Below are 22,850 nucleotides of genomic sequence, written 5' to 3'. Positions count from 1 at the left end.
TGAAAGTTGTGTGTATGCAAAACAAAATAGAGTAAGTTTTGTGAAGACTGGGAAGAAAAAGAAAAGTGAGAGATTAGAGCTTGTGCATATAGATGTATGGGGACCAGCTCAAGTATCTTCCCTTGGTGGCTCTCATTATTATGTTACATTTATTGATGATACAACTAAAAAAGTATGGATTTATTTTCTCAAATAGAAATTTAATGTATTTCAAACTTTTAAAAAATGGAAATGCTTGGTTGAAAATGAGACTGGTAAGAAATTAAAATGTCTTCAATCTGATAATGGTGGTGAGTATTATAGTCATAAAATTAGATATAATTTCTCCACTTATGGTATTCATAGATAGAAAATTGTTCTAAGGACTCCACAAGAAAATGGAGTAGTTGAATGCATGAACAAGACTATAATGGAGCGTGCAAGGAGCATGATGTTACATGGTAGGTTGCCCTTAAACATGTGGGCGGAGGCTGTCAATACTACTGTATGTTTGATTAATAGAGGTCCCTCTACTCCTTTGGGTTTTGGTATTCCAACAGAAGCATAGAATGGTAAGAAGGTGAGTTTTTCTTTTCGTAAAACCTTCAGTGGTGAAGCATTTTTTCATACAGACTCTAAAAATAGAACCAAGTTGGAAGCTAAGTCAAAGAAATGTGTATTTGTTGGATATGGCAATGATGAATTTGGTTATAGACTTTGGGATTTTAAAAATCATAAAGTTGTAAGAAGCAAGGATGTCATATTCAATGAGAAAGTGGTGTATAAAGATCTGTTGCAGCAACATGAGAAGAAAGAAGATGATTATGTAGTGCTAGATGATACTCCAAAAGATAATGTTCTAGCAATTCCTCATGATCTACAATAAATACCACACACACCAGTGATTGTCAGATGATCAATAAGGCTCAATAGACCTCCAAGAAGATTTTCTCCCTCTTTGTATTATGTTTTACTTATTGATGTTGGTGAACTTAAATGCTATGATGAAGCTGTACAAATGGATACAAAGATTCAGTGGGAGTCTGCAATGAATGAAGAAATTGACTCTTTTCTAAAAAATAAGACATGGGACTTATGCAATATTCTTGTAGCTAAAAGGGGTTTACAGAATAAATGGGTTTACAAGTTGAAAGAAGAGGATGGAGGTAAGAAACGATTTAAAACTAGGTTGGTGGTAAAAGGATTTGCATAGAAAAAAGGCATTGATTTTGATGAGATATTCTCTCCTATTATAAGTTTTAAGTATTGTGGCTACTGAAGATTTGCATTTGGAGAAGCTTGATATTAAAACAACCTTCCTTCATGCTGACTTGGATGAAGAGATATATATGGCATAGCCACAAGGATTTGAAGTCAAAGGTAAGGAGAACTTAGTGTGCAAGTTGAAGAAAATTTTATATGGCTTGAAGCAAGCACCTCAGCAATGGTATCTAAAATTTGACAGTATTATGGATGAGCATGGATATAATAGGTTTCATTTAGATAATTGTGTTTATTTTAAGAGGTTGGATGATGATAGCTACATTATTTTATGTTTATATGGTGATGATATACTTGTAGCTAGGTCTAACATGGATCACATTAAGGGGTTGGAATGCTAGTTAGCACATGCATTTGATATGAAGGATTTGGGGGCAAGAAAACAAATCCTTGGTATGAAGATTTGTAGAGATAGGAAGAACGCGAAATTGACATTATCTCAAGTTGATTATATTGCAAAGGTGTTGCAATGTTTCTCTATTGAGATTATTATTGTTAGCACACCTTTTCCTAGTCATTTGAAGTTGACTAAGAAGATGTGTCCAAAGAGGATAAGATTTCCAAGGTACCCTATGCTTCATCTATAGGAAGCTTGATGTATGCTATGGTATATACAAGGCTAGATATTGTACATGTAGTGGGAGTTGTTAGCAAGTATATGAGTCATCCAAGCATTGAGCATTGGAATGCAGTTAAATGGATACTTAGATATTTGAGAGGAACATCTAGTAAGTGTCTATATTTTAGGGGCTCTACTATTGATTTATAGGGCTATGTTTACTTAGATTTGATAGGGGGTATTGATACCAAGATAAGTACTATAGGTTATGCATTTACTGTTAATGGGGTAGCAGTAAGTTGGGTTTCTCTATTGTAGAATGTTAATGCTTTATCAACCACAGAGGCAGAGTATGTTGCTGCTACAGAGGTAGCCAAGGAGACGATATGGCTTTAGTTCTTCTTGGAAGAATTGGGACACCCTTAGAAGGTTAATTATTTGTTTACAAATAGTTAGTTTCATTCATCTTGCAAAGAATTCAACTCTACATTCAAAGAGAAAACACATATAGTTTTGGTACCATTTCATTTGGTCAGTTCTAGATGATGGACAGTTAAAGTTGGACAAGATAAATACAAATGATAATCCAATAGATATGTTTACCAAGGTAGTAACAAGCAAGAATTGAACTCCTCTTCAACTTCAGTTGGTCTTCTAGACTAAATAGAATAAAAGAACAATAGAGTCCAGGGTGGTTTGATATTCCAGTGGGAGCTACAAGTTTAGTAGTGCTATGGTCAATCTCCAAGTGGGAGGCTATTATTGTAGAGTCTAATCAATCTCCAAGTGGGAGATTATTGTGATGTAGAGCCTAATAAGACTTAGAGGTTTATTCGATGTGGTTTTCTCCCCATATTATTTCTATGGGTGTCAAGGGGCGGCACCCCTATGAGGTCCTGGGGTAGCACCCTGGCTATGCTCCCTATTGTAGTATAGGGTGGGGTCAAGGAGAAATGCCTCTATGGGAGTTTTCAGGGGCAACACCCCCATAGCCAAAAATTCCCTTATATTGTAAAAGATGTCGGCTACTATTTTTCCTATTAGAGGACTTATTCTAGCCCTCATTTTGTAAGCAACAAAATCTTGTATAAAAAGGCTTAGGGTTAGGGATTTCATAATGTAATGGTGATATTGTAGCTTCTTGCAGTGCTATTGAGCTATAAGGAATTGTAGATTGTAATCATTGGGTAATAATAATATTGGCCTTGTTGTTGGTGGATGTAGCCTAGGGATTTGGTGAACCATGTTAAATCTTGGTGTCTTGTGTTCTCTTCTATGTGATCAATTATTTTCTAATATTGGTTATATTTTCGTGTAACTACTATTTCTATCTAAGGTTAATCCTAATATTTGATCTAGTGCTAGATATTAGTCGCAACCATTGCATCCAACTATATGTGCTCTTCCCTTTAAATCTCTAATTTGAATGCAGTTGCATTTTATTTCTTTTATTTTGACTAGTACTGATATAGGAAGGCATATTTTGTAGATTGTTGTGATCATGAAGGTCCTTGAAGTTTGAACAAAGCTTATCTAGGATATTTTCAGCACAAAACCTTTGAAGGCTGCAATATTTTGTTTATTGTTAAACAAATCATTTGATATCTTCATTCTTTCTTACAGTTTCTATTCCTCTATATTTATAAGATTTGAATAGCTGGGTTACATTATTGGAATAGAAGGTATCTAAGTTACAAGAACAATAAAAAGTCTCAAAAGAAACTTGTAAAATGTTTGGGTAGCACATGAGTAGCTATTGATTAAGTATACAAAAATAAATTCTAGAGTAACCTACATTATGGAATCTGTTAATAAAAAAACTTCATGAATAAAAAATAACATGAAAGGGGTGTCCTTCCATACATTTGGTAATTTCATGTTATTCTTATTAATCCATATGTCCTAGTAGTGCTTCATCACGGGGTGCTCTGTTTTCATTAGCACACTAGTACATTTGGGGGTAATTTTTGACTTTAATTTTTGACGGTAGGCCAATTTTGCTTATCAAATTCATTTTATTAAAAAATTGATCCTGATAATGTCAAAATTTTGATAGCAGCTAAGATTTGCATCAAACTTTTCATGTTATCAAGATATAAACAAAAAAAAGTGAAACTTCATTTCATATTATGTGATAAAGTGCGGGCAGGAGGCTTCAGGCATGACCAATTAAAACATTTTCAACACCATTACGATAAGCTTGATGGATTCATTTGCATGATTTGCATCCTCTTCTATTTGGAACTTGCTTTCAAGGTAAGGTCTCATCCTCTTTTGTTTTCTTGTTTAATTTCAACGTAAGGGTTGAAGGTTTTTTTTTTTTTTTTTTTTTATAAGGGTTTAAGGTAATTTCTATTTGCAATGTGCTTAATATCAAGGTAAGGATTCAAGGTAATTTTTACTTTGGCCATCGATTATGGTGATTCAGACATTGTTCATACCAAGTTTGAATAGATTGCCTAATTAATCTAAACATATAACCCTACAAAAAAATTGGGAGACTTGTGGACATTAAGCTATTTCTCTTCCTTGATCTCCTAGTGAGAGTTAGTGAGGAATCTTCCATGGAGGCATTGATACCCTAGTAATGGATATGTATGCATAGCCACTGGAAGAGCCTATTGGAAACATGAAGTTTGAGGTGTTGTCTTCAGCAAACTAAATGTTATGTTTACCATACATGATTTTTTAGTTTTAGAAACACATTATTTATTGATATTATTTCCATTTTGAACTAGACCCAATTTTCAATAGTGGAATTTTGATCTTCCAGAGATTGCACAAACTCCTGGATTTAGGATTTACCATAATTTTTTTTATTAAGGTTAGCAGGGATTTTAAAAGGGCTCAAACCCTTGAACAAAGCAATGGGAAAAAATATTTTGACCCTCGATTGGATTGTGTAAAGACCTGGCTATCTAAGATTGTTTACTAAACCAAAAAAATGCCCTTGATGGTATAAAATGATAATAAAATGGGTCTATATCTTTATGGTATTCATGATAAACCTAGGATAGAAGACCTTAGAAACATCTAAAATACACTTGATATTGGTTTTGAAGGTGCACTTGGACTTGGACATCTTACACCTTTTAATGTTCATTTGTGACTTTCTTTTGCATCTTCATTATATTTGAAAGTTTTAATTGATTGAACCTATTAGACTACAGAGATTGGTTCTAATTTGGATGCTTCCTCAGCTATGCATTGAACCATAGGAGTACCATCATCTTCTTTACCATTTGCATATCTATTTTCAACATTGGCTTGGTCTGTTTCCATTCTTCTCTATATTTCAATTTGGTTATTGTGTTTCCATCTTCCATTAATGAGCCCTCTTCATGATAAATATTTGTATTAAGAATCACAAGGTTGGATATTCATTTGCTTACCTATTTGACTTTCCTCCATGATTCCTTTGTATGATTCCAATATTTTAGTTGCTAAATTTTCATTTGAAAGTAAAATTAGTTAAATGAGGTGATAAAATTGTATATGTAGATGTATGTATGTATGTGCATATATATGTATGTATGTATATGTATGTATGTATTTATATACGTGTGCATGTATATATGTATATGTTACAGTGGGATGAAGACTGAATCAGCAAGAGTAAGGAATTTCCCACTAAAATGATTGCTATTTCTTTCCAAATCCACACAATACTATTCCAACCCCAGACTAGGTTGAAGATAATCAATTTATAGGTCACAACTCTTGACCTTACAACTTCATCCTTCCATGTTCGATAAAAATAATGATCTGACTCTTACACTTCTAGATTGCAAGAAAAAAGTAAGTTTCTTATTAAATATTAGCACTCTGCATTGTAAGGAAACGTTCCTCATACATGCTTATGGGTCATGTGAAAAGGCAAAAGAAAATGATCAAGAACCTCCTTGGGATGTTGGACAAGTTCTAGGACAGACATTTCTGTCAATACAATATTTTTTGTCACCACAATATTTTCTAACTCCAAATTTCTCCAAATCCTTGTATTTACATATGTTCATCATGACACTTCTTTTAGGACAATGCACTAACCTTCTTGTAAATAACATGTAATGGAAAAAGGCCTCACTACTCACTGTTAGATAGTAAATACTATGCAAATTCAGAATGAAGAATGCATTTATTGTATGATTCTCATTCTATGGGGATTAGGGAAGGTGTTAATTGTTTCTTGGTTGTCTTGATAGCTATCTTATGGGTTTGAATCATAATAATTTGTCATTGTGAAGAGTTGACCATGAATCAACATGTTAACTATTGTTGCAAGCAAAAATAGTGAATCAACATTATTGAAAAAAAATGTGATAGAGGCCTAGTTATGGTGTGCATGTTCATTTGAAGGTTGGTATACATTCATGAGCTATTGAATATTCTATTGAAAGGATAGAATAGATGAGAGACTAAAGTTTACGAGACAAGTACCTATTTTTTCGGGTGATGGGTTAATTCCTTTATCCCTTAGTCTCTTCTCTTTTGCATATTCAATGATTTCATTCCACTCCAACTGTGGTACCATAGGAGGATGCTTGTACTTTGGGTTGAGCTTTTGAGCCCTTCTTTATTGGTCTCTCATAGTCTTTAGATGTTTACAAGATTTTTTTGGAAGTTGGGCTTTGTTCAAAATATTTTGACCAAAGAACTCCTCCATAGTTTTTATGAGATGATATTTTAATTCAGGGGCTTGGTTAGTCCAACTTTTAACAAATAACAAAATTGTTACATAAAAATATATGTTCAAGGATGAACGGAAAAATGTAGCAACTAATTATAGAAACCATAAAGAAATTAGTTCAGAGCTAGTAGTGGCATTGTTCTCATATATCATATCAATTGTATAACATAAGAACAATCATTTAAAAGTGGTATGATAGACTATTTTTCTTAGATCAATCATTATTAGTTTTGAGTGTTATTTGAGTCTTTAAGGAAAGATATCTATTGTAATTGATTTTTGTAAGTTATTTGTACCTATTTCCCATGTTTTAATAAAATGAGACATTACATCAAGGTCATTATCAATGAGGAGCAACACAAATATCAAAGGCATATATATAAAGTTTCAAAAGCATATTTTATGACAATGACAGTGGAATCATAACAGAGGCAATGATAGAAAGTTTCAGACTGATTGAAATGTACAAAAAAAATATCAAAATCATATCAACATGGGCTCATGGACATGGAATTAGTCTTATATATACAAATATATCCTTTTAAAGTTCTTATTACATATTAGCACAATAGAAAAATTGTTCCAATTGCATACATATTCCAGAATCTAAACAATAAAACAATAAAACTCACTCAACCCATGCTAAGTGACAAGCCATAGCCTAGTTTAATTGTTGTAGTTGTTGATTAGTTGCATTGATTACAAATTCCTATAGAGCTTTCATCATATTAGGTACAATTAAAAGAACAATCAACTATTCCCAGCTAGCATTAACTTGACTGGTCTATATAGACCCATTGATTATTGTCACAAGCTTTTAAACATAACCATATAAGGAGTGAGTTAGGATGTATATAGGTTAACCTTCCAATATTTTTAAACTACAACACAGAGGTTGCACTAGGGTATTACAGGATTATAATTATAGAAAACTCCTTGATTCACTTGAGTGGGTGTATGATGGTGAGTAAAGCCCACTAGAGGTTATAGCAATATAGCTACATCAAAACAATTAGAAACTAGAACTACATATTCATTAGAGTGAGTAGTTCAAGGGTCTTGATTCCATGTATACGGGTATATAGGCAGCCTAGTAGGCGAAGTATGCCTCCAGTGTGTAGATGCCTTGGACATAGTTAGGTAGCACTTAACCATGCATGTATGTATTTATTTATTTATTTGTATTTGTATTTATTTATTTATTTATTTTTGTTTATTCCATTTGGAGTGAGTACCATTTAATTCACTTGTAATTAACTTTCATCCCTTTCCACATCTTTGACCACCAAAACCTTTGCCTTGGACAAATAATGTAGCGAAAGATTAGTGATGGCATCTTGTAGAATATTCTTCTGGATCACTAGCACATTACATCTAGTGGCTTTGATCTTCTTTATCATACACAAAATATAATTCCTCTCCTCCTTCAAAATCTTATCCATCATTGTATAATCAAAGACCACAATGTTCTGCTCAATGTCCATCTTGGGAGGCAAAACCTAGAGCTGTATTATGCCAATCTTTGCATTCTTAATCTTGGTGGGGCCTCTAGCCATATGGCTTTCCTTCTTATCAAACAATAAACCCTTAACCATCTTTGTATCATCAACAATCTTGCCCAATTTTTGCAAAACCTTGATATCCCTCAAATCCACAATGTTAGGCTTCACAAGGTTGATGACATTTAGCATGGCGTCAATAGCAAGTGGGGCTAATAAGGTAGAATACTGGCTAACAACCTTTATTTATTTGTATTTTATTGTATTTATTTATTTATTTTGTAATGAATTCTTGGAAAATGGTGCAAAATTGATCTCATGCTTAGTAAATTTATATGACATTAGATTCTATTTTTGTGAAGTAATTATCAAGTTACATTTTTCAAGTTGTTTTCACCTTGAGCTCCACAATGGTTTGGCAAAGAATGATTTCTCATTTTGTTTAAAAGATAATACGCAATGAATAATACATATAATACACATGATAAGAATAATTTTATCAAATCCAGACCAGCAATGCTATCAAAATAATAAATTTAAATTATTAAAAACATCAATTTTTAGCCTCATGGATCAAAATGCACTGGTTAAATTATTAAAGACATCCATTTTTAACCCCTGCTTCTCCTCCCTAAAGTGTTTGATATTAGAAATGGGTAAACAATTCAAGGTCTTGGTAGTGAACTCAATTTCATCCGTTTCCACATCCTTGACCACCAAAATCTTTTCCTTGGATAGATAATGCAATGAAAGATCAGTGGCGACATCTCATAGAATATTCCTCCTAGATCAATAGTGTGTTGCATCTAGTGGCTTTGATCTTCTTTATCATACCCAAAATATAACTCTTCTCCTCCTTCAAAATCCTATCCATCATTTTATAATAAGAGACCACAGTGTTCTACTCAATGTTCATCTTGGGAGGCAAAATCTGGAACTATATCATGCCAATCTTCACATTCTCAAACTTGATGGGCCCTCCACTAGATGTATGGCTTGTCTTCTTATCAAACAACAAACCCTTAACCATCTTTGTGTCATCAGCAGTCCCACCCAATTTTTGGAAAACTTTGATGTCCCTCAAATCCATAATGTCATGCTTTGTAGGGTCAATGACATTCAAGATGATGTCAATAGCAAGCAGGACCAATAAGGTAGAGTATTGGCTGACAACCTTTATTTATTTGTATTTTACTATATTTATTTATTTATTTGCAATTATCCACCCATATTTATTTATTTTTATTTATTTATTTTGTAATGAATTTTTGGCAAGTGGTCAACAATAATGAATTCAAGACGACCTCAGTTGCAAGTGAGGCCATTAAGGTAGAATACTGGCTGGTAACCTTACTATTCAAAGAAGTGCTCGCACTTTTCTTCAAATGTCAAGGACCATCAATTCGACAAGAATAGCCATGGTAGTTAAAACCTTGATGATGTTCTCAAAGGCCCTATGAAAGGCCTCTGACATAATAGTAAGATGAACACCCTTAGACAACAAATTCACACATTATTTAAGAATCGTGCTAGCGATGACAACAACTATTATTATGCTGTCACCAAAAAAAATATCTTAAGATTTCAAAAGCTCTACAAGAATTTTAGCTCATCGATACTACCCATGGATGTTGCATTATGGTTGCCATTTTCAACTTCTTCCAAAACTTCTCTATGTTGTCTGCTTCACCTCTCAAAACCCTAGCAGCAAATTAGTAGATTGAATACCCTCTAATGAAACTTCGATTGTTAGATTGAATCCCTCTCACTCAAATAAGTTCATTCTTAATTCTTTGTATTGTCTACTTTTCCTCTTAAAACCCTAGCAACAAATCAATAGATCAAATACCCTCTAATGAAACTTTGAGTGCTAGATCAAATCCCTCTCACTTGAACAAGTTCATTCTCACTTATCAAAATGCACTGAAAGTGTATTATGACCCAATATTTTTTTTTCAAATCTCTACCTATCATCACAATTTCAATGGCATTTGTTGTTGATGATATAACAAGACCATCAAATCATTTTTCATTGCCATTGATAGTTCGACATGTCAAATTAGTCATTTGGCACTAATGCGCAATATAGACCAGGATGATTTTTAATGGATATTATTGTCGATACATTGACATCTATTGAATGTGTTGAACTTTCAATGATAGTTTAGCGAAGATGGAATTTGACTGGTAATTGTCAAAATTTTGATGAATATGGCATCAAAAAATAGGCCCAAATTTACTAGTGGCAAATCTATCTTCAATTCTTAACCCTTTGATGAACTAATTCAGGTTATCAATTTCTCTTTGGCAAAGCATATCTTTGTGAATAGAAAATTACTAGCATAAGATAATGTCCTCTTTGTGAATTATGATTTGTCCCTCCCACATCAACACCATGAGTTTGTCTTTGAAAATTTCTAAATCTGCAACAACCTGTGACATAATTAAAAAATGAAGAGTTTATATCCAAACTTAGTAAGTTGCCTCCTCTTTTGAAAAATCTCTCTATTCTACGCCTTCAGAAGAAACCATAAAATTTCATAGGTAAAGACATACCAAAAAGTGTTAGCCTTAAGATCAAAAGATTCCATAAAACCAACTAAAACTTCACTCTATGAAAGACCAGTTCTATTGTTCCAAACAATGGGTGACCCAAAGAAAATGAACCAAACACCACAGGCATAGACATATTCAAAGAACGTATGTTCATAGGATTCTGGAATAGAAGACACACCATACACTAAAAGGATTATCTAAACCATGAGCAAAGGTGTTACCAACAACAAGCCTTCTCAAAAGTAATAACCATCTAAAGAAAAACTTTTTTGGTTCACAAGGAGAGTGCTAGAAAAAATTAAAGACAAAGTGCCACTTAGAGACTAAACACCTCAACCCACAACCATGATTCATCCTGTCAAAGATAGGACAATCATCTTTGAGCATATTATAAATATGCTTGGTAGAAATCAAACTCAGATTATAGCCATCTTTCCACTTGATCCACTGCAAGAACTGGTCATTATTCATAGTATAACCTAAGAATAAGTTATCCACAACTTTAGAAATAATAGAATAAGTTTTCTTCTAAGTATTAGGAATATGGTATTTAGCAAAGATTTTGTCCTAGTACCCTAACCTATTGTCAACCATTATATCTTTAACTAAAGAGATGCCATATTTGTACCAAATTTTAGCATAACAACTTTGGGTTAGTACCAAAGGTTTACCATTATCTTCCACTCCCCACCAAATGGATCTATCCATAACATATTATGTAGGAGAACCACCACTTCCACCCTTTCATAAGATAAGACTTCTAACCTAAGTCCAAGCCTTCAAAATGGATTGAAAGAATTTGGAACCAAAAATAGACAACTAAAAGTTTCCAAACACCTTATCACATAGAGTAACATTAATCCAACTTTTACCATTTTTTATTTCCCGATCTAGAGATGTTATTTCTGACCAAAACTTTTCAAGCTTGATTTAAGACAATGATAATATGATAATGTAAAGAAGTACAAGAATCAATTAAGATAATGATAACATGATGTATTGATAATCTACTTAAGGTTATAAAAGTTGGTTACACTAAGAAAGTTTAGAAGAATAAGTTACACAAAATTTGTTTGCCAAGCTTGATTGAGTGGATAGTAGGTGCTGAGCAAAGTCAGTGCAAGTTGAGCAAAAAATGAGTTGGAGGCGGGTAAAAGTCTATTCTAGTGTATGTCAAGTAGAATAGTGGATGCTGAGTAAAGTTTACTTGATGCTGAGCACCAGTAAACTTTAGTTCGTGCTGAGTAATTTTACAGAGGATGTTGAGCAACGCAGTATGTGTCAAGCATCAGAAGCAAGTTAATGCTAAGTGCTTGCACTATTTAAAATATCATGAATTTGATGGATCTGAGCTGACAAGTTTATTTTTTTGGATTATGTGAACTAGGTGGAAGATAAGATTGATGAGTTGGAGGCACAAAATTCAAGGTAAATTTTTTTAGGCAAATTCAAAAAGGATTGAAGGAGAAGTTTCTAGAAGAGATATGAAATATGGGGTAGATTCATTGTGAACTCAAAAAGGATTGAAGGAGAAGTTTTTGGAAGAGATATGAAATATGGGGTAGATTCATTGTGAATTCAAAAAGGATTAAAGGAGAAGTTTCTAGAACATATATGAAATATGGGGTAGATTCATTGTATCCTACCTAATCTATCCTAACCCTAAATTGGACAATGGAGAATGAGCGGCAAAAGATCTTAATTTCCTATTTATAGGAATGGTTGCTTAGAAGAAAAGGTTGTCATGTGCAAGAACCTAAGGAAGACAAGGAGTCAAGGGTTTTGCTTCATCAAGTGACCTAAGAGAAGAGACTGCAATGGCATGTTAAGCAAGAAGACTTAAAGGTATGAATGTTTGAAGGGTGAGAAAGTTATCAAAGCTACAATGAGTGAAGGCCAAGTAGAATGGAGGATTGAAACAAAGATCTATAATCTGCAGATGGAGTTATAAGTTGTTATCAGATCAAGCCTTATTGTTACTCTCTAATAATTGTATCAGTCTAGGGTAAATCCTTTGGATTAAGGTTGACCTAATAGTCATTTATAAATCCTTTAACTGAGTGACATTCCAAGTGAATGGTCTGAAGTCCTCTAACAAGGCTCACTCCTAACAAGGTGATTGAAATCCTTTAATAGGGTCACATTTAACGGTGTGTATTGTAACCTTTAATAGGGTTGGCCTTTTACAGGGCATCACTTCAGAAGAGTGAAAAGGAGTAGCATGTTACTAGTGGTTTTTCCCAAATTGGGTTTCCATGTAAATCATTGTGTCAAGTGTGTTGATGAATCTGTTATGTTTCATGTTTACATTTATGCAAGTTGATTTAACAATAACCTATAATATTTAAGTGATTGCATAATCTTATGGATGCATGCATGGAGATAAAAATTTATGGGTTCACTAAGTTGTGAAAAAAATTTATTTATACATTTGGACCTTGGATAAATGATTCACCCCCACCACCCCCCACCCCCCACCTCTCAGTTATTCTAAAGTATTCCAAAAATTGGTATCAAATCCATCTACTTAAGAGGATTATTTTGAAGGTACTAGAAGCACAAAGATCAAGATGTCAAAAAGAGAAGTATCCAAGCTCAACAGAGATAACTTTTCTACATGGAAAATTTTGATGAAGCTACACCTTGGAGGACTTGGAGATCATGCACAATCTACCATTACTACTAAACATGTTGACCCTACTAAAGCCTCAACTACTGAGGATATGAAAAAGAAGAAAGATCATAACCAGGCAATGCTTGAGATTGCCTCTGCTCTAAGCTATGTCAAATTTGATGATATCAAAGGTCTTGACACTGCAACAAAAATGTCAGATGCCTTAACCACCATCTATGGAGGAGACACCAATGTTCGAAGAGCCAAAGCTAAAAGTTTCAAAGCTGAGTCTAATGACATGAGAATGGAAGAAGGTGAAAATGTTGCTCAATATGTTGCAAGGATAAAAGAAGTTGTTAATGCAATAAGAGGAGCTAATGGTAAAATAGATGATGACACTATACTAAGAAAAGTTTTAAGGACACTATTTCCTATATATGTTATTAGAGTTTCTACAATTCAAGAACTAAGATGCATACTAGGGAATAATCTTTCGCTTGAAGGTCTGGTAGGTAGACTCACTGCTTTTGAGCTAATTAACTTTGATAATTACAAAACTAAAAATATTGAATCTACTTTCAAAGCTAAAGTTCCATTGAAGGAACTTGATGAGAAGAAAAAGAAGAAAAAAAATAAAGTATGTGTCTAGTGACAGTGATATAGATGAGGAGGATGTAGAACAACTTGAAGAACTACTGACAAGAAGATTCCACAAAGGTAAAGGAAAGTTCAAAGGTAAATTACCTATCATTTGTTTCAATTGCAATGAGGTTAGTCATATTGTTGCTAGATGTCCAGAGAAGAAGAACTATAGAGGTGGTGACAAGTATAAAAGTAGGAGAGATGAAAATAGCAAGGGCTCTAGAGACAAAGACAAAAAGTCATGCTACCTTCCTGAAGAGGAAACAAAAAATGAATTTCATGACTAGGATGATGAAGTGTTGTATGTTGCAATAAAGGAAAATTTTGATAAAGATGAGGCAACTGCACTTGTGACTTGTGTGAACAAGAATGGCAAATGGATCGTTGACAATGGGTGTTCACATCACATGACTAGAGACAAAATTAAGTTCATTACCTTGAATTGTTATGATGGAAATAGTGTAAGATTTTGTAATGATGCACCATTTTTGATAAAAGTAAAAGGTTCTATCAAACTCATAGATAAGATTTTATGTGATAATGCTTACTATGTTGAAAAGCTTAACTATAATCTCTTGAGTGTGTCACAACTAAATAATTTGGGATGTAAGGTTGAGTTTAAAAACAAGGTTGCTAAGATATATGACACAAATGGAAAACTGATTAGAAAGGGTGATCAACTAGGAGTAATCTATTTTATCTTGATATAGAGGATGCTACTTGTCTAGTTGTAAAATTTGATGATGTGTGGTTGTGGCACAAAAGGTTATGTCATGTTAATTTTGATAACCTTGTCAGTATTAGTAACATGAGAAAAGTTAGAGGTTTGCCTAAGTTGAAGAAGCATGATAATATAATGTGCAAACAATGTTAGTTAGGAAAAATGACAAAGTTAAGTTAAGAGTAAAACTCATAAATCTAAAGGTATACTAGAGATTGTTCATACTGACTTGTGTGGACCAATTGAAGTGCAAAGCTACAAAGGAGATAAGTACATTATGTTGCTTGTTGATGACTATTCTAGAATGATGACAGTTATGTTTCTGAAATAGAAATTTGATGCTTTCAAAATGTTTAAGTGGTACTTAGCAAGAGTTGAGAAGGAAACAGGTAAAAATTTAAAGTGTTTGAGATCTGATAGAGGAGGAGAATTTACATCAAATGAGTTTGAGATGTTCTGTAATGACATATGGAACCCCTCCACAAAATAGAATAGTTGAAAGAAGGAACATGTCGATAATGGACTATGCTAGAACACTCATGATGGAGAAAAATATTGCTTTGAAATATTGGAGAGAAGTTGTAAGCACATTTGTCTATACCTGAACTATGTACAAGTAAAGAAATGTACTCATAAAACACCTTTTGAACTATGGTATGGATACTCACCCAATGTAAAATACTTTAAGGTATTTGGAAGCAAATGTTACATTCTTAAAGACTTCAAGAATGGCAAACTAGATGCGAAAAGTGAAGAAGATATTCCTAGGATATTCCACATGAAGTAAAGCTTATAAGTGTTTAAATACTAACACTAACAAAGTTTTGGAAAGTACAAATATAAATTTTGATGAATATACAAAAGTACATGAGGATGAACTATGAGAGAACTAGCAGAATACAAATCATTTGTATGCTCTTATGAAGGAATGCCTGCTAAAGAAGATGCTACAAATCAAGCTACAAACCAACAGCAAGTTTCAGTGACTACTAAGTCACATACTATAAATGTCAAGTTGCATTTAGGAATTGAGCTACATTCAAATTCTTAGTTACAGAATGAAGTTGAAGCACATTTTGATTCTTAGAAAGCCAATCGTTCAGGGTTTTCCTACTTGTAGAATCTATCCCCTTTGTTGTACATGAAAGAGATGTTGAACTACTTGACAAAGGTGTACACAGTGACTCTAAAGCTAAAGACAAATTGATGAAACTAGGGTTGAACCAATATTGTCCAAATATGTCAAAAGACATCATCCTGTTATACAAATTATTGGAGATAAAGATGCTAGACCAATAACAAGAAACAAATTGAGAAATGATGCATGTTTACTGAGCATGAAGGAACCCAAATTAGTGAGAGATTCTTTAGAAGATGTGGACTGGAGTAAAGCCATGGAAGAAGAGATTGAACAAATTGAGAAAAACAAAACATGGACTCTAGTTCCTAGACTAGAAGACAAAAATGTGATTGGCACCAAGTGGGTATTCCAAAACAAGTTGGATGAAAATGGTGAAGTCACAAGGAACAAGGCAAGATTAGTTTACAAAGGATATGAACAAGAAGAAGGAATTGACTATGGAGAGATATTTGTCACTATTGCTAGATTGGAAGGAGTAAGAACTTTACTTGATTATTCTGCATACAAAGGTTTCAAAGTTTATCAAATGGATATTAAATCTGCATTTCTAAATGGCATATTAGAGGAAGAAGTTTACATAGAGCAGCCAAAAGGATTTTTTGATGTTAAGAATAAGAACATGGTATGTAGATTTCAAAAAGCTCTATATGGTTTGAAACAAGTACCAAGAGCATGGTATGAGAGACTTCATAAGTATCTTGTGAAGATTCAATTTGAAAGGAATAATGATAACAACAATCTATACATAAAGACAGAAAAAGGGAAAGGTGTTTTATTATTTGAAATCTTTGTTGATGATATCATATTTGGAGTTCAAGATGCTTTATGTAAGGATTTTGCAAATGAAATGAAATAAGAATTTGAAATGTCTATGTTTGGAGAAATAAAATTCTTTGTGGGTTTGCAAGTATATCAACTGAAATATGGTATATACATCACTCAATCAAAGTATGTCAAGGAAATACTAAAAGCTTTTGGATTGAAGGATTCCAAACTAGTAAGAACACCTATGGTGATAGGACATAAGTTTTCAAAGAATGGCGATTCAGTTGAGGTAAATCAAACATTGTGCAGGTCTATAATTGGAAAATTACAATATGTAGTACATAGCAGACCTAGCATTTTATTATGTGTAGGGATAGTTGCAAGATTATCTACTAATCCCAAGGGAGAATCACTTGATGGTTGTAAAGAGAATAATGAGATATTCGAAAGGAATAGAGGTGTATGGTCTATATTATAAGAAAAATGAGAAATTTAAATTAAGAGCCTATATTGATGTTGATTGGGCCGGAAACATTGATGACAAAAAGAGCACCTATGGAGAGCATTTTTCTTAGGCAAGAGGCTGGTTACATGAACTAGCAAGAAATAAAACTACACTTCACAATCTAATGTTTAAGTTGAATATATTGCTACTACTATAAATTGTACAAACATTTTATGGATCAAATAGTTATTGAAAGGTATGAAGGAAGAGATCTCAAAACCAATGACACTTTATTGTGATAATAGAAGTGCCATAAACATATCAAAGAATCTTGTGATGCACACAAAAGCTAAGCACATTGCAATCAAGTATCATTACTTGAGAGAATTAGCTCAAGATAAAGAGGTGAAAATGGAATATGTTAATACAAAAGAGAAAATTGTTGATATCTTCACAAAAGCATTACCTAAAGATGTTCATGAGGATCTAAGAGGTAAACTAGGGGTGATACCCCTATCAAAGGCTATCTAAGTAACAAGAGGAGTGCCCTGCATCAAACAAGTTGATGTTCATATGTTACACATTGATGCAAAGGATCTTACTTTAGGATTTGCCTAAAGTAATCAAAGAACTAAAACTTCAAATTAGTCACAAGCAAGGTGACAGAGGGAGAAACTAAAGAAGTTCATATCTGCATGTTAAGATGACAAGTCTTTGGCATTGTTGTCAAAGAGGGAGAAATATAAGAATGAAGGAGAACTATAGATTTACTGATTAGAGGGAGAAATACAATTATGAATTAAAACTAATCTTAGAGGGAGATAGTTGTTGATCAAGAGAACAAAGATAGAGAAAATCTAACATCTACCTAGTAAGAGGGAGATACGAGAAGTAATTTAGAGGGAGTTATAAGGAAGGAGTTTTGTAACCTATTCAAAAGATGGAAGTTGTTGATAGAGGGAGAGATTTTAATATAAAGAATCATTTTCTTTTTGGTATTGTCTTACTAGTTTAACCTAGTCAGTTTGATTGATCATTTTGGTTTGCCATTAATGCCAAAGAGGGAGATTGTTGAGAATAGATTGAAACCAATACAAAGAGGGAGATTACTGAGATTAGATTGAAGAAGACTATTATTATGGGAGATTGTTGACAAAAAAGTATGATAAATATGTTTCAATAATTATTTTGTCACTGATGTCAAACTTGTTATTTGCTAGTAAGACAACTGCTTGTATGATTTAAGTACTATCACTTATTTGATTGATGAAGAGGATTTGATCAAAAAATGTAAAAATAGCACCTAGAGGGAAGGTTGAGTTATGATTATGTAAAGAAGTACAAGAATTAGTTAAGATGGTGATAACATGATGTATTGATAATCTACTTAAGGTTTCAAAGGTTGGTTACACTAAAAAAATTTAGAAGAACAATTTGCATAAAGTCTGTCTGCCAAGCTTGATTGAGTGGATAGTAGGTGTTGAGAAAAGTCAATGCAAGCCAAGTAGAAAATTAGTTGGAGCTGAGTAAAAGTCTATTCTAGTATATGTCAAGTAGAACAATGGATGCCAAGTAAATTTTTAGTTGATGTCAAGCACCAATAAACTTTAGTTTGTGTCGAGTGATTTTATAGAGAATGTCGAGCAATGCAATATGTGTCAATCATCATAAGCAAGTTAATACCGAGTTTTTGTAGTATTTAAAAGATTTTGAATTCAATAGATCTGAGCTAATAAGTTTATTTTCTTGGATTATGTGAACCAGGTAGAAGATAAGATTGATGAGTTGGAGGCACATAATTGAAGGTAAAATATTTTTAGGAAAATTCAAAAAGGATTGAAGGAGAATTTTTTAGAAGAGATATAAAATATGGGGTAGATTCATTATATCCTACCTAAACTATCCTAACCCTAAATTGGACAATGGAGAATGAGTGGCAAAAGATCTTATTTTCCTATTTATAGAAATGGTTGGTCAGAAGCAAAGGTTGTCATGTGCGAGAACCTAAGGAAGACAAGGATTCAAGGGTTTTGCTTCATCAAGTGACCTAAGAGAAGAGACTGCAATGGCATGTTAAGCAAGAAGGCTTAAGGGTATGAATGCTTGAAGGGTGAGCAAGCTATTATAGCTACAATGAGTGAAGGCCAAGCATAATGGAGGATTGAAATAGAGATTTGTAATCTACAAATGGAGTTGTAAGTTGTTATCATATCAAGCCTTACTGTTACTCTCTAATAATTGTATCAGTCTAGGGTAAATCCATTGGATTAAGGTTGACCTAATAGTCATTTATAAACCCTTTAACCAGGTGACATTCCAAGTGAATGGTCTAAAGTCCTCTAACAAGGCTCACTCCTAACAAGGTGATTGAAATCCTTTAATAGGGTCACATTTAATAGTGTGTATTGTAACCTTTAACAAGGTTGGCCTTTCATAGGACATCACTTCAGAAGAATGAAAAAGAGTAGCATGTTATTCGTGTTTTTCTCAAATTGGGTTTCAACATAAATCATTGTGTCAAGTGTGTTGATGAATTTTTTATGTTTCTTGTTTAAATTTATGCAAGTTGATTTAATAGTAACCTAAAATATTTAAGTGATTGTATAATCTTATGGATGCATGCATGAAGATAAATGTTTTATGGATTCACTAAGTTGTGAAAAGTTTTATTTATACATTTGGACCTTGGATAAATGATTCACCCCCTCCCCCCCCAGTTATTCTTAAGTATTCCAACATCTATTCATTTCAATCTTCTTAGCTTCATTATTTGAGAAATTCTTTGGGATAAGCTTGAGACATTGCTCTAGATTAAAATTATTATTCTCATTAAATTCTGAAGTAAAGAGATCCTTATAGAACATGGAGAAGGTGTCTTTAATACAACCTAGATCATTAGTGACACCATCATTAATCTATATATTTTCAATCAATTCTCTTTTATGTCTAGCTCTAATGATATTGAAAAATACTTGGCATTTTTGTCTCCATCCTTCATCCAACTCATCCTAGCTCTAGTCTTCTACCCTTTTATCTTGTATTGTTGATATCTTCTTAATTGACACTTAATCTCTACTAACCTCTCTTTTAATTGGGGATCACAACCCTTAAATTGTAGTTCATTTTCAATGGAGTTCAGAGCATTCTATAATAACTATTCCTCCTTATTTATATCAATAGCTTGTGTCTTGCCAATAATTTGATATAGTTTCCTATAAGAATTTGCTAATAAATTCCACATATCCCTAGGTTGCAGTTCTTGATTACAAATTTTACAAGGATTGGTCATCATTATCCCCATCCTTGAGCAAAGAGGTATTAAGTTTAAACCTTACATTTTTCTTCTTCCTATTATATGTTACATTGTATATAAAGACACTAGCATAATTTGGATGGTGATATGACATAGTAGAGGGAGGGACACACAAATGGGCATGTCCATCTTTTTTTTCAATGGAGAATATGTGATCTTCTACATAGATTATATCCAATCGACAGTAAATGCTTTGATGCTTAGATTGATTGTTACACCATGTAAACTAGACAACCAAATAAGACTTTGTCTTAAGAGCCAAGGGGTCAACGGTTTCAAACTTCCTCTTAAAATTAGACCAAAAAAATTGCTCATTTCATTTCCAATAGTGAGTGTTGCCCCCACTCTTATCCTCTTTGTTTTCCACCATACTGAAATCCCCAACAAAAATCCAATGTGCTTTGGATAGAAAATTAGATAACCATTCCCACAATATTGCACAATTCCTATTGTCATTGGAGGCATAGATATTACATACCCTAATTGAAACCTTACTGTGTTGAAAAATAACCCACAGTGCCCTATGACAAGGAGAGGAACCATTTGAGATAATCTTATTAGCTCAGTTTGGCCCTACCAAAATAGCAGTTCCACCTTTGCCTCTATGGTGATTAGAATAAAAACCAATAGATTGGTCCCATATAAATTTCAAAATGGTATAGGCTTGGAAACCCATAATCTTAATTTCTTGTAAGCAAATAGCATCTTTAAATTTAAGGTTGTTGAACCATTTTCTTACCATATATTTTCGGCTAGACATCTCCAAACCTCTTACATTCCAATTGCATATGTGCATCATTTAAATAGTAGAGATTCAGTATTATTATACAATCTATTAAAATAATCCGGAATATCTTTTCTAGAATTTCTACTATCATTAGAGAGAGACCATATTTCAACCATTTCCCTCTTTTTCTTAGTAGTTTTATTAGTGACTTTAGTAAATGGTTCCTCATTCACAAATTCAACTATATTATCATTGTTCTTATGAACAACTACAAATTTTAGGGTTTTGATTAGAACCTTATCTCTACTTAGGGGTTCACTAAAAGTCTTCCTAATACTCTTAGCTCTTTCACTAATGGTGCTAAGAGCAAGTTGGTGAGCATTAAACTTGGCATTACGACTTTTAGTATTGGTATATGGTTGATAATCAATTATAGAATTATGGACACTGGAGCCTAAGGTTGGTATCATTTTAAAATCCTCTTCAAACAAAGGATTCTTCAAGCTAGTATATTTACCACTTTTAATAGCCTCCTTAGCTATATCATTATACAAGGCTTCATTGTGATTCTTGAGAGAAGCCTTATTCACATCCAAAAAATCATCCCTAGATGGGTTAGTTACATTAGAATCATTAACCCTAGATTTATTACCATTTGAATCATTCTTTTTAGACTGGCCCAACTTTTCACCCTCTTTAGAACTAGCATTAACATTACTATCGAACCTAGGGTTTTGTAAGTTACTAAGACTTGTACGCTCCTTTTTTGTGTGCCCATTTATTTTGCAATGAAAGCATGACCAATCAAACACATCATCAAGAGTCGTAAAGTTGCATAGCCCAATCCTCTATAATATCATCAAAGAGAACCTCTGAACATATTCCTTATATGCAACCATGAAGATAATATTGACCTAAATATTTTTGATATGAGGCTTATTTATGAAAACAAAAATAGCCTTCTTCTCTTTGTATATCTTAGCTGAAAAATAGTTCAATCAGTTATGTCTTCCTCATGGTTGTCTATGGCTTCCTTTTGCAACACAATGCTCATATCTAATATTGTTTGGGTTTGTGCATTTATGTTCTTGCTCTTACTTTATGCACTGGGGTTATCTCTTCATTGTATCTTTGTACTTCTATATGTATGATTATTTCCTTTTGGGCACATAATGATCTACACTTGTTGTTGCACACATAAACAAACTTGTTAGTTAAAACAAACCATTTTGGTTTATGTTTTTCTCCTTGTAGTTTATTTTCATTCTAATAGTAGCCTGATCCATCTTTGTGGAATGTATCTAAAGGTATATGTGTGTTAGCTAATAAAGAAGATAGGGTTATGCTATTTTACTTCTTTGTTCTTAATGAATTGACACTATTTTTACTATCTTATAGGTGTGTTGGCAGTGTACAAATAACTTAAGAAATATGATTGATCCAAACACAAGCTCAACAATCCATTATTTTCCACAAGGCAATAAAGGATCCTAACCTTATCTTTTATATTGACCTCTATACCCATACTCTTAGATGCATTGCATTTGTCTTTCCATATTTGTGGGATTATACTATAGTTGTACTTTTCATCTGTAAATACAATGAAACATATGATTGTTGACATTTCAGTCATGTTTGTTATTAGTGACATACACTTATTTAGATTGTAAGTATCTATCGAGCATATTGTATAGTTAACAATGTTAACCAAACATTTTAGACTCTACTGAGTTCTACAGTTGCTACCGAGTCCAAGAGACAGTATTCAATTTGCACTAAGCAGTTACTACCAAGTTGGTGATTAGTAGTGTAAATCAAGCTTTGTAAGGTTTACCAAGTTCCTTAGTGCAAACTGAGTTGTGTAGTGCTTACCAAGCTCACAACTATAGCAATGTGAATCTAGTGTTAACTAAGCCATTCA

The sequence above is a fragment of the Cupressus sempervirens genome, chromosome 9 (assembly GCF_028749045.1).
Source record: "Cupressus sempervirens isolate cs-2001-9-10 chromosome 9, ASM2874904v1, whole genome shotgun sequence".
Taxonomy (NCBI): Eukaryota; Viridiplantae; Streptophyta; class Pinopsida; order Cupressales; family Cupressaceae; genus Cupressus; species Cupressus sempervirens.
The sequence above is the reverse complement of the archived record's forward strand: the minus strand, read 5'-3'. Positions refer to the sequence as shown.